At 44.0% G+C, this 14,666-nt stretch overlaps 1 long non-coding RNA gene across 1 annotated transcript; it reads left to right on the top strand.

The window, feature by feature from the left end:
- The first annotated feature begins 706 nt into the window (after positions 1–706).
- On the top strand, positions 707–14,361 carry LOC121366669. The gene is made up of 2 exons (XR_005957195.1): positions 707–994; positions 14,245–14,361. It is a non-coding gene; the product is annotated as an uncharacterized LOC121366669 (long non-coding RNA).
- The last annotated feature ends 305 nt before the right edge of the window (positions 14,362–14,666 follow it).

The following is a 14,666-nucleotide window of genomic DNA, read 5'->3' as shown; positions in this document are numbered from 1 at the left end:
CCAATGCTTAATAAATAAATGTAGTGGGTGTCCTCTCTAAGACTGTCAGTGACCAAATGTTTGACGCTCAATAGCCAATGATTAATAAATAAATGTAGTGAGTTTCCTCTCTAAGACTGTCAGTGACCAAATGTTTGACGTCCAATAGCCAATGATTAATAAATAAATGTAGTGGGTGTCGTCTCTAAGACTGTCAGTGACCAAATGTTTGACGTCCAATAGCCAATGATTAATAAATAAATGTAGTGGGTGTCCTCTCTAAGACTGTCAGTGACCAAATGTTTGACGTCCAATAGCCAATGATTAATAAATAAATGTGAGTTTCTCTCTAAGACTGTCAGTGACCAAATGTTTGACGTTCAATAGCCAATGATTAATAAATAAATGTGCTTTAGTAGGGGATGGGACTTAGCCCAGTGGTAAAGTATTCGCTTGATCTGGGATCGATCCCCGTTGGTGGGCCCATTGGTCTTATTTCTCCTTCCAGCCAGTGCACCACGACTGGCATATCAAGGGCCATGGTATGTACTACCCTGTCTGTGGGATGGTGCATATAAAAGATCCCTTGCTACTAATGGAAAAATGTAGCGGGTTTTCTTTCTAAGACTATCAGAATTACCATATGTTTGACATCCAATAGCCGATTATTAAATCAATGTGCTCTAGGCTTTAGTGATGTTGTTAAACAAAACAAACTTTTTGTGCTCTAGTGGTATGGATAAACAAAACAAACTTTAAGTTTGTCTTCCATTGGGTAATACTAATTATTTTAAAATCTCATAATGGATGGAAAATATTATTTTTATGCCTAAGCATAAAATAAACTCCCAATAATACTGATTCCATTAAGCACTATCATGTAGAGTATTGTGTAAACCTCTGATGAACAAGTACAATAGTAATTTTTAGCTATGACAACTGAATACTATATCAGTATTATGTTCCTTGTTTCAGAACAATGTCTGGCAGAAGAACCAGAGATGCTGTAACAGAAGTGAGTGTACTATATTTTTTTTATACATCCATTGGTGAGAACACCATTCTTTGTTTTTGATAACACTTTAAAAGACATATGAGTGGCTGCTCCAATGAAAAAAAAGCACACTTGAAATCGATTACACTGTTAACCTGACATTGTTTTGTCAGACAAGCAAGTTAGCTATAAATACAAGGGCTGTGAATAACTTTTACTTGGAAAAAACAGGTAAATTTCCTTAAAACCTGGGCTTTCACTGAACATCATAAGCCTAGTTTTGCACGTAAAAGTAAATATACGACTAAACCACAATTCGTATTACTGTTATAGTGGATGCCATGCCATGCTTATTGACATCTCAATGTCATGCGTATTGACATCTCGATGCCATGCTTATCGATGTCTTGCTTATCCTTATTGACATCTCGATGCCATGCTTATCGATGTCATGCTTATTGACATCTCGATGCCATGCTGATCGATGTCATGTTTATTGACATCTCGATGTCATGCTTATTGACATCTCGATGCCATGCTGATCGATGTCATGCTTATTGACATCTCGATGCCATGCTTATCGATGTCATGCTTATTGACATCTCGATGTCATGCTTATTGCCATCTCGATGTCATGCTTATTGACATCTCGATGCCATGCTTATCGATGTCATGCTTATTGACATCTCGATGTCATGCTTATTGACATCTCGATGCCATGCTTATCGATGTCATGCTTATTGACATCTCGATGTCATGCTTATTGCCATCTCCATGTCATGCTTATTGACATCTCGATGCCATGCTTATCGATGTCATGCTTATTGACATCTCGATGTCATGCTTATTGACATCTCCATGTCATGCTTATTGACATCTCGATGCCATGCTTATTGACATCTCCATGTCATGCTTATTGACATCTCGATGCCATGCTTATCGATGTCATGCTTATCCTTATTGACATCTCGATGCCATGCTTATCGATGTCATGTTTATTGACATCTCGATGTCATGGTTATTGACATCTCGATGCCATGCTTATCGATGTCATGCTTATTGACATCTCGATGTCATGCTTATTGACATCTCGATGCCATGCTTATTGACATCTCGATGCCATGCTTATCGATGTCATGTTTATTGACATCTCGATGCCATGCTTATTGACATCTCGATGCCATGCTTATTAACATCATCAAAAGAGGTGAGTGATGTAGCTCACAGGGTTCGCACGCATCCTGGAAAACCCTGGAAAGTGCTTAAATTTTATTTTCATCCTGGAAAGTGCTTAAAACCCCTGCAAAGATGAATTTACCCCCTGGAAAGTCCTGGAATTTTATTATTATATATATATACTCTTCAAAAAAAGAAACGCAAAAGGGTACAAATGGGTTATAACTCCGATTTTATGTTTCCTACCGGTTCATGCTTTGTGAATATAAGGTCATTGCATGTCCCAAACACATTCCCACGGTTACATTCGATAAAACGCAGCTACTGTACAATAAAGTTCCAAAATGTGAATATTCGCAAAAACGCAGCCACGTGCAAACCATGTCACCACTGCACGTGCGTTGTCTGCACGTGCAACATGAACACCGACAGTATAAAAGTGCAGGGTGTTCGCTTGCCTGGCCTCTGTATCTGGCCGACAGTTGACAATCCAGGACATGCCACATCTCAGTGAACCGCAGAGAAACAATGCCATCGGCCGACTAGACGCAGGCGAATCCAGAACGGCCGTTGCCAGGGCATTCCATGTGTCCCCAAGCACCATCTCCAGACTGGGGACCGTTACCAGCAACATGGATCAACACGTGACCTCCCTAGATCCGGTCGACCACGGGTCACTACCCCCGGGCAGGACCGCTACATCCGGGTACGCCACCTTCGGGAACGATTGACTACTGCCACCTCCACAGCCGCAGCAATACAAGGTTTGCGCAGGATATCCGACCAGACCGTACGGAACCGCCTACGTGAGGTAGGAATTCGTGCCAGACGTCCAGTTCGAGGTGTCATCTTAACACCACAACACCGTGGACTCCGACTGCAGTGGTGCCAGATTCATCGACAATGGCCTCGACTGCGATGGAGACAGGTGTGGTTCAGTGACGAGTCCCGATTTCTGCTTTGACGTCATGATGGAAGATGTCGCGTGTATAGGCGTCGTGGTGAACGTTATGCGGCAAACTGCGTGCAGGAAGTGGACAGATTCGGCGGGGGTAGTGTCATGGTGTGGGCAGCCATCTCACACACTGGCAGAACTGACCTGGTCCACGTGCAGGGCAACCTGAATGCACAGGGCTACATTGACCAGATCCTCCGGCCACACATCGTTCCAGTTATGGCCAACGCCAACGCAGTGTTCCAACATGACAACGCCAGGCCTCACACAGCACGTCTCACAACGGCTTTCCTGCAGAACAACAACATTAATGTCCTTCCTTGGCCATCGATATCACCGGATTTGAACCCAATTGAGCATCTATGGGACGAGTTGGACCGACGCCTCCGACAGCGACAACCACAGCCCCAGACCCTGCCCGAGCTGGCAGCAGCCTTGCAGGCCGAGTGGGCCACCATCCCCCGGGACGTCATCCGTACTCTGGTTGCTTCAATGGGCAGGCGGTGCCAGGCAGTTGTCAACACACGTGGAGGCCACACCCGGTATTGACTCCAGATGACCTTGACCTTGGTGGTGTGTCCTATCACTTACTCACAATGGACTAGAGTGAATTGTGAACATCCTGCAACATTTGGTAATTATCGGACTCACCATTCAATAATTAAATCAATTCTCCAAATGTTACGACAATGTGGTTTTGCGTTTCTTCTTTTGAAGAGTATATTATTATTTAGGATGTTTTTTTAAATTCGTTTCTTTTTTTCTTTTTCTGTTTTTGCCAATGCAGGCGCGTATGAAATAATGTTAGCAAGTGGGGGGGGGGGGGACTCTAGACTGGCGAGCTACGTTTATGGGGGGTGGGGGTAACAAAACAATGTACACAGGCGCATGTGCAGAAAATTTAGAACCGGTGTCTAGACTGGTGAGATTTTTTAGGGAATGTCGGGTCATGCTTCGCAATTTTTTTAAATTTTTTTTAAAGAAAATTCGGGAAGGGGGAGGAGGGTAGACCCTGAAGCACACCCCTGTGCACACGCGCCTGCAATATAATTATATTTGCGGCTTAATTTACCAACGGCCCAAACGATCGCGGGTCTGCAAGCTGCTTTGTTAATCGATTTCCAAAAGGAACTAGGGTTCAGGTTTTATTTGAGGCTGTGTTTTTATTGTGGATATATTCCCGCTAGCCCCCAATTACATTTTCTTCACTATCTGTAACAATAGCATTATACATGTATGTTTACTACCGATTTGACAAATGATCGTTTGTCGTTTCGTCTGCGTTGGGAGTGATTTTCGATAGGAACGTACGCAGGCACGTGGTAACAATATCCGGGTGTGGGGGTTTGGAGCACAATCTCTAATGGAGGGGGCTCAGTCTCTAGTGGGGGAGGGAACAGAAGCCAATTAAAAAAAAATCTGTATTTATATATAGGACAAAACAAAAAACCAAAAAAAAAAAAACCCGTACATATTCGTCCACAAGTGGGAGAGGTGTGTGTTACATGTGCCTGGAAGAGGTTTTATATGGGGATGTTGTTGCTGTACCAATATTCTGTGTACCGTCGATTTGACCAACGATCTCAACGATCGCCGTTTGTTTGTGTGCTGATTTGTTAAGATGAGAGTTGGCGTGATTTCCAAAAGGAACGTTGGTAAAGGTTGTATCTGGGGCTGCTGTTGTTGTTGCAAGAATATTCTCTCTAGCCACCATTTACCTTTTCTGCTCTAGCTGTACCAATATCATGTTTACCGCCGAGTTTTATTTAATTAATGTGAGTTAGCGTCATTTCCTAAAGGATCTTGGATACAGGTTTTATCTGGTGCTGTTGTTGTGGGCCCGGTATATCATCTCTAACCCCAATTACATTTTCTTTACTAGCTGTATCAATAACATTGTATACTTGTTTACCACCGATTTGACCAACGATCGCCGATCGTTTGTGTGCTGCTTTGTTAATATGTGAGCTGGCGTAATTTCAAAAAGGAACTTGGGTACAGGTTTTATCTGGGGCTGTTATTGTTACTGGTGTATTCTCTCTAGCCACCATTTACCCTTTCTCCACTTGCTGTACAAATATTATGTTTACCGCCGATTTGACCAACGATGATCACCTATTGTTTCGTTTCATAACTCCTGTTAATAGTTATTGTGAGCTGGCGTGATTTCCAAAAGAAATTTGGGTACCTGATTTATCTGGGACTACTGTTGTTGCGGGATATATATATATATATATATCCCTCAGTTACCTGTGTTCCAATAGCTGTACCAGTATGCTTACTGGTATATCTTTTTTACCAACGGTCCTATGTTATTTTGTCTAGGAGCTTTCTTTTAATAACTCAAAACGTGTCAGCAATTACAAAAGGATCGAGTGCGGGTTTTATATAGGGCTGTCATTTACATGTTCATTTGATTTTGATTTGGAAAAACGCGTAATCATAAAATAGGACATTTCTCTCCAATAACCGTACATGCACAGTTGTGCGTTTAACAACCCGATTTACGAAAGTAATTTCGGTGCAGGTTTTTCTGGTGTGTGTGACCCGCCCCCCTCCCCACACACACACACACAGATAGAGGGATTCTGGGGTTATTTCAGTTGTTATTTACTTTTATTTTATTTTTATTAGGGTCTTTTTCTTCAAATATATCAGTTTTCACTTTGATTAGTATTTACAATATTGTGACGATTTAATAAAACAACAAAAAACCCAAACAACAACAACATTTTAATTCAAATGTTGTCTCGCAGCTGTTCCTTTTTAAGCACATAAAATTCAGTGCAGCGGGAGTGGAGAAACAACAGCAGTCTGAAGACTGGATTCATCCACGCTATATTTATTGTTTTATATTTTCACTTTCTGGACACACCCCCCCCCCCCGGTGTTTAATACAGTAAGTTCAAAAATAAAATAATATGGCAGATGAAATAAGTCATTTATAACTTAGTATCTAGTATATTTTCCGACTGTATTTATGAATAATGAAATCAAATATCCTAGAATTCATCTACTCACATACTGAATTAAAACTGTGTAGGCATAGTACCCATCATCGAACAAAATGTGTTACAGGCTTAAAAAGCTAAAATAATAATAATTATATACAATTATGCTCCCCACAACCTAACCACAATCCGAAGTATGCAAAACATTTCTCTTTTACGGTCTTGTTTTGCCTGCCTTACAGCAAACCACCAGACGTTTCGAATACACCGACTCGATACATCTCGAATACACAGACTCTCAAAGGAAGCAAATCACCACACCGTGCCTGGGTGTTAATTCCCTCTTTTCCACGTGTTATATGGGATGGCCGGTAATTGTAAAAGGTGGGAGAAAATAGGTGTCATTGGGCCGGCGATGAGGCACAACTAGGCCAGGGGGTGGAGGTGCGAATTCCTCGTGCTGGGACCAACAATGGGTAAGACTCGATAAGAATAACGTTATCTAAATTTGATAGAAAAAAACACCTGTGGATCTTTGGTTAAATTGTTTTTTTAATAATAATAATTTTTTAAAAATCGACACCATATGCGCACGGTATCAACCGATGGTAAATATACTCTTCAAAAAAAGAAACGCAAAAGGGTACAAATGGGTTATAACTCCGATTTTATGTTTCCTACCGGTTCATGCTTTGTGAATATAAGGTCAATGCATGTCCCAAACACATTCCCACGGTTACATTCGATAAAACGCAGCTACTGTACAATAAAGTTCCAAAATGTGAATATTCGCAAAAACGCAGCCACGTGCAAACCATGTCACCACTGCACGTGCGTTGTCTGCACGTGCAACATGAACACCGACAGTATAAAAGTGCAGGGTGTTCGCTTGCCTGGCCTCTGTATCTGGCCGACAGTTGACAATCCAGGACATGCCACATCTCAGTGAACCGCAGAGAAACAATGCCATCGGCCGACTAGACGCAGGCGAATCCAGAACGGCCGTTGCCAGGGCATTCCATGTGTCCCCAAGCACCATCTCCAGACTGTGGGACCGTTACCAGCAACATGGATCAACACGTGACCTCCCTAGATCCGGTCGACCACGGGTCACTACCCCCGGGCAGGACCGCTACATCCGGGTACGCCACCTTCGGGAACGATTGACTACTGCCACCTCCACCTCCACAGCCGCAGCAATACCAGGTTTGCGCAGGATATCCGACCAGACCGTACGGAACCGCCTACGTGAGGTAGGAATTCGTGCCAGACGTCCAGTTCGAGGTGTCATCTTAACACCACAACACCGTCGACTCCGACTGCAGTGGTGCCAGATTCATCGACAATGGCCTCGACTGCGATGGAGACAGGTGTGGGTCAGTGACGAGTCCCGATTTCTGCTCCGACGTCATGATGGAAGATGTCGCGTGTATAGGCGTCGTGGTGAACGTTATGCGGCAAACTGCGTGCAGGAAGTGGACAGATTCGGCGGGGGTAGTGTCATGGTGTGGGCAGCCATCTCACACACTGGCAGAACTGACCTGGTCCACGTGCAGGGCAACCTGAATGCACAGGGCTACATTGACCAGATCCTCCGGCCACACATCGTTCCAGTTATGGCCAACGCCAACGCAGTGTTCCAACATGACAACGCCAGGCCTCACACAGCACGTCTCACAACGGCTTTCCTGCAGAACAACAACATTAATGTCCTTCCTTGGCCATCGATATCACCGGATTTGAACCCAATTGAGCATCTATGGGACGAGTTGGACCGACGCCTCCGACAGCGACAACCACAGCCCCAGACCCTGCCCGAGCTGGCAGCAGCCTTGCAGGCCGAGTGGGCCACCATCCCCCGGGACGTCATCCGTACTCTGGTTGCTTCAATGGGCAGGCGGTGCCAGGCAGTTGTCAACACACGTGGAGGCCACACCCGGTATTGACTCCAGATGACCTTGACCTTGGTGGTGTGTCCTATCACTTACTCACAATGGACTAGAGTGAATTGTGAACATCCTGCAACATTTGGTAATTATCGGACTCACCATTCAATAATTAAATCAATTCTCCAAATGTTACGACAATGTGGTTTTGCGTTTCTTCTTTTGAAGAGTATATTATTATTTAGGATGTTTTTTTAAATTCGTTTCTTTTTTTCTTTTTCTGTTTTTGCCAATGCAGGCGCGTATGAAATAATGTTAGCAAGTGGGGGGGGGGGACTCTAGACTGGCGAGCTACGTTTATGGGGGGTGGGGGTAACAAAACAATGTACACAGGCGCATGTGCAGAAAATTTAGAACCGGTGTCTAGACTGGTGAGATTTTTTAGGGAATGTCGGGTCATGCTTCGCAATTTTTTTAAATTTTTTTTAAAGAAAATTCGGGAAGGGGGAGGAGGGTAGACCCTGAAGCACACCCCTGTGCACACGCGCCTGCAATATAATTATATTTGCGGCTTAATTTACCAACGGCCCAAACGATCGCGGGTCTGCAAGCTGCTTTGTTAATCGATTTCCAAAAGGAACTAGGGTTCAGGTTTTATTTGAGGCTGTTTTTATTGTGGATATATTCCCGCTAGCCCCCAATTACATTTTCTTCACTATCTGTAACAATAGCATTATACATGTATGTTTACTACCGATTTGACAAATGATCGTTTGTCGTTTCGTCTGCGTTGGGAGTGATTTTCGATAGGAACGTACGCAGGCACGTGGTAACAATATCCGGGTGTGGGGGTTTGGAGCACAATCTCTAATGGAGGGGGCTCAGTCTCTAGTGGGGGAGGGAACAGAAGCCAATTAAAAAAAAATCTGTATTTATATATAGGACAAAACAAAAAACCAAAAAAAAAAAAAACCCGTACATATTCGTCCACAAGTGGGAGAGGTGTGTGTTACATGTGCCTGGAAGAGGTTTTATATGGGGATGTTGTTGCTGTACCAATATTCTGTGTACCGTCGATTTGACCAACGATCTCAACGATCGCCGTTTGTTTGTGTGCTGATTTTGTTAAGATGAGAGTTGGCGTGATTTCCAAAAGGAACGTTGGTAAAGGTTGTATCTGGGGCTGCTGTTGTTGTTGCAAGAATATTCTCTCTAGCCACCATTTACCTTTTCTGCTCTAGCTGTACCAATATCATGTTTACCGCCGAGTTTTATTTAATTAATGTGAGTTAGCGTCATTTCCTAAAGGATCTTGGATACAGGTTTTATCTGGTGCTGTTGTTGTGGGCCCGGTATATCATCTCTAACCCCAATTACATTTTCTTTACTAGCTGTATCAATAACATTGTATACTTGTTTACCACCGATTTGACCAACGATCGCCGATCGTTTGTGTGCTGCTTTGTTAATATGTGAGCTGGCGTAATTTCAAAAAGGAACTTGGGTACAGGTTTTATCTGGGGCTGTTATTGTTACTGGTGTATTCTCTCTAGCCACCATTTACCCTTTCTCCACTTGCTGTACAAAATATTATGTTTACCGCCGATTTGACCAACGATGATCACCTATTGTTTCGTTTCATAACTCCTGTTAATAGTTATTGTGAGCTGGCGTGATTTCCAAAAGAAATTTGGGTACCTGATTTATCTGGGACTACTGTTGTTGCGGGATATATATATATATATATATATCCCTCAGTTACCTGTGTTCCAATAGCTGTACCAGTATGCTTACTGGTATATCTTTTTTACCAACGGTCCTATGTTATTTTGTCTAGGAGCTTTCTTTTAATAACTCAAAACGTGTCAGCAATTACAAAAGGATCGAGTGCGGGTTTTATATAGGGCTGTCATTTACATGTTCATTTGATTTTGATTTGGAAAAACGCGTAATCATAAAATAGGACATTTCTCTCCAATAACCGTACATGCACAGTTGTGCGTTTAACAACCCGATTTACGAAAGTAATTTCGGTGCAGGTTTTTCTGGTGTGTGTGACCCGCCCCCCTCCCCACACACACACACACAGATAGAGGGATTCTGGGGTTATTTCAGTTGTTATTTACTTTTATTTTATTTTATTAGGGTCTTTTTCTTCAAATATATCAGTTTTCACTTTGATTAGTATTTACAATATTGTGACGATTTAATAAAACAACAAAAAACCCAAACAACAACAACATTTTAATTCAAATGTTGTCTCGCAGCTGTTCCTTTTTAAGCACATAAAATTCAGTGCAGCGGGAGTGGAGAAACAACAGCAGTCTGAAGACTGGATTCATCCACGCTATATTTATTGTTTTATATTTTCACTTTTCTGGACACACCCCCCCCCCCCGGTGTTTAATACAGTAAGTTCAAAAATAAAATAATATGGCAGATGAAATAAGTCATTTATAACTTAGTATCTAGTATATTTTCCGACTGTATTTATGAATAATGAAATCAAATATCCTAGAATTCATCTACTCACATACTGAATTAAAACTGTGTAGGCATAGTACCCATCATCGAACAAAATGTGTTACAGGCTTAAAAAGCTAAAATAATAATAATTATATACAATTATGCTCCCCACAACCTAACCACAATCCGAAGTATGCAAAACATTTCTCTTTTACGGTCTTGTTTTGCCTGCCTTACAGCAAACCACCAGACGTTTCGAATACACCGACTCGATACATCTCGAATACACAGACTCTCAAAGGAAGCAAATCACCACACCGTGCCTGGGTGTTAATTCCCTCTTTTCCACGTGTTATATGGGATGGCCGGTAATTGTAAAAGGTGGGAGAAAATAGGTGTCATTGGGCCGGCGATGAGGCACAACTAGGCCAGGGGGTGGAGGTGCGAATTCCTCGTGCTGGGACCAACAATGGGTAAGACTCGATAAGAATAACGTTATCTAAATTTGATAGAAAAAAACACCTGTGGATCTTTGGTTAAATTGTTTTTTAATAATAATAATTTTTAAAAATCGACACCATATGCGCACGGTATCAACCGATGGTAAATATACTCTTCAAAAAAAGAAACGCAAAAGGGTACAAATGGGTTATAACTCCGATTTTATGTTTCCTACCGGTTCATGCTTTGTGAATATAAGGTCAATGCATGTCCCAAACACATTCCCACGGTTACATTCGATAAAACGCAGCTACTGTACAATAAAGTTCCAAAATGTGAATATTCGCAAAAACGCAGCCACGTGCAAACCATGTCACCACTGCACGTGCGTTGTCTGCACGTGCAACATGAACACCGACAGTATAAAAGTGCAGGGTGTTCGCTTGCCTGGCCTCTGTATCTGGCCGACAGTTGACAATCCAGGACATGCCACATCTCAGTGAACCGCAGAGAAACAATGCCATCGGCCGACTAGACGCAGGCGAATCCAGAACGGCCGTTGCCAGGGCATTCCATGTGTCCCCAAGCACCATCTCCAGACTGTGGGACCGTTACCAGCAACATGGATCAACACGTGACCTCCCTAGATCCGGGTCGACCACGGGTCACTACCCCCGGGCAGGACCGCTACATCCGGGTACGCCACCTTCGGGAACGATTGACTACTGCCACCTCCACCTCCACAGCCGCAGCAATACCAGGTTTGCGCAGGATATCCGACCAGACCGTACGGAACCGCCTACGTGAGGTAGGAATTCGTGCCAGACGTCCAGTTCGAGGTGTCATCTTAACACCACAACACCGTCGACTCCGACTGCAGTGGTGCCAGATTCATCGACAATGGCCTCGACTGCGATGGAGACAGGTGTGGGTCAGTGACGAGTCCCGATTTCTGCTCCGACGTCATGATGGAAGATGTCGCGTGTATAGGCGTCGTGGTGAACGTTATGCGGCAAACTGCGTGCAGGAAGTGGACAGATTCGGCGGGGGTAGTGTCATGGTGTGGGCAGCCATCTCACACACTGGCAGAACTGACCTGGTCCACGTGCAGGGCAACCTGAATGCACAGGGCTACATTGACCAGATCCTCCGGCCACACATCGTTCCAGTTATGGCCAACGCCAACGCAGTGTTCCAACATGACAACGCCAGGCCTCACACAGCACGTCTCACAACGGCTTTCCTACAGAACAACATTAATGTCCTTCCTTGGCCATCGATATCACCGGATTTGAACCCAATTGAGCATCTATGGGACGAGTTGGACCGACGCCTCCGACAGCGACAACCACAGCCCCAGGCCGAGTGGGCCACCATCCCCCGGGACGTCATCCGTACTCTGGTTGCTTCAATGGGCAGGCGGTGCCAGGCAGTTGTCAACACACGCGGAGGCCACACCCGGTATTGACTCCAGATGACCTTGACCTTGGTGGTGTGTTCATCACTTACTCACAATGGACTAGAGTGAATTGTGAACAATCCTGCAACATTTGGTAATTATCGGACTCACCATTCAATAATTAAATCAATTCTCCAAATGTTACGACAATGTGGTTTTGCGTTTCTTCTTTTGAAGAGTATATATATACTCTTCAAAAGAAGAAAAGCAAAACCACATTGTCGTAACATTTGGAGAATTGATTTAATTATTGAATGGTGAGTCCGATAATTACCAAATGTTGCAGGATTGTTCACAATTCACTCTAGTCCATTGTGAGTAAGTGATGAACACACCACCAAGGTCAAGGTCATCTGGAGTCAATACCGGGTGTGGCCTCCGCGTGTGTTGACAACTGCCTGGCACCGCCTGCCCATTGAAGCAACCAGAGTACGGATGACGTCCCGGGGGATGGTGGCCCACTCGGCCTGGGGCTGTGGTTGTCGCTGTCGGAGGCGTCGGTCCAACTCGTCCCATAGATGCTCAATTGGGTTCAAATCCGGTGATGTCGATGGCCAAGGAAGGACATTAATGTTGTTGTTCTGTAGGAAAGCCGTTGTGAGACGTGCTGTGTGAGGCCTGGCGTTGTCATGTTGGAACACTGCGTTGGCGTTGGCCATAACTGGAACGATGTGTGGCCGGAGGATCTGGTCAATGTAGCCCTGTGCATTCAGGTTGCCCTGCACGTGGACCAGGTCAGTTCTGCCAGTGTGTGAGATGGCTGCCTACACCATGACACTACCCCAGCCGAATCTGTCCACTTCCTGCACGCAGTTTGCCGCATAACGTTCACCACGACGCCTATACACGCGACATCTTCCATCATGACGTCGGAGCAGAAATCGGGACTCGTCACTGAACCACACCTGTCTCCATCGCAGTTGAGGCCATTGTCGATGAATCTGGCACCACTGCAGTCGGAGTCGACGGTGTTGTGGTGTTAAGATGACACCTCGAACTGGACGTCTGGCACGAATTCCTACCTCACGTAGGCGGTTCCGTACGGTCTGGTCGGATATCCTGCGCAAACCTGGTATTGCTGCGGCTGTGGAGGTGGCAGTAGTCAATCGTTCCCGAAGGTGGCGTACCCGGATGTAGCGGTCCTGCCCGGGGGTAGTGACCCGTGGTCGACCGGATCTAGGGAGGTCACGTGTTTGATCCATGTTGCTGGTAACGGTCCCACAGTCTGGAGATGGTGCTTGGGGACACATGGAATGCCCTGGTAACGGCCGTTCTGGATTCGCCTGCGTCTAGTCGGCCGATGGCATTGTTTCTCTGCGGTTCACTGAGACGTGGCATGTCCTGTATTGTCAACTGTCGGCCAGATACAGAGGCCAGGCAAGCGAACACCCTGCACTTTTATACTGTCGGTGTTCATGTTGCACGTGCAGACAACGCACGTGCAGTGGTGACATGGTTTGCACGTGGCTGCGTTTTTGCGAATATTCACATTTTGGAACTTTATTGTACAGTAGCTGCGTTTTATCGAATGTAACCGTGGGAATGTGTTTGGGACATGCAATGACCTTATATTCACAAAGCATGAACCGGTAGGAAACATAAAATCGGAGTTATAATCCATTTGTACCCTTTTGCGTTTCTTTTTTTGAAGAGTATACATGGAAGATGACTCTACGGTACTACATATAGCAACTGAAATTTTAGATGTGTCTCTGCTTTAATAAAAAAAAAACTACTTATATCCGCGCCTGGATGTTATTTATATAGTTGCGATCTATCAGCAGTGATGACAGTAAATTGTCCTATCTTCCTAGAAAAATCAATCAATAAAGTAAAAAATAAATGAGATGACGAAGATTGGTTTCATCCACACTTAATTTACTTTGTTTTCAATTTATGATATTTGGACTGTCATTGGATTTCTTTATCTTTTTCAGGTATTTAATACAGTAAGTTAAAAGCCAAATAATAAGAAGACAACGAAGAAAGACCGTTACAGTAGTGTCTGATATATTTTATGTATTTGTAGAATAAAATAAAATTATCAAGATATATTAACCAAAAATGCATTTAATGGTTAAAGAATTTAACCCACCCCAATAATGAATAATGAAATTACATATCCCAGAATGCACCCACAGACATCTTGAATTAACAAAAAAGAGAGAAGAAAGTCTATACATCATTTATGTGGCATGTAATCGGAGGGGACTTTGGTTTCACCAAAGTGAGTTACAGACTCTATTCCTACCCTCACCCCGAAAAAAACAACCCTCCACCCAATAATTATTTACCGTTATGCTACCCACAACTGATACTGCCACAACCCCACCCCCGCCCCTTTTTTCTGACCCAAGTA

Source organism: Gigantopelta aegis, unplaced genomic scaffold (assembly GCF_016097555.1).
Source record: "Gigantopelta aegis isolate Gae_Host unplaced genomic scaffold, Gae_host_genome ctg6562_pilon_pilon, whole genome shotgun sequence".
NCBI lineage: Eukaryota > Metazoa > Mollusca > Gastropoda > Neomphalida > Peltospiridae > Gigantopelta > Gigantopelta aegis.
This window is presented reverse-complemented; position numbering and strand designations above follow the sequence as displayed.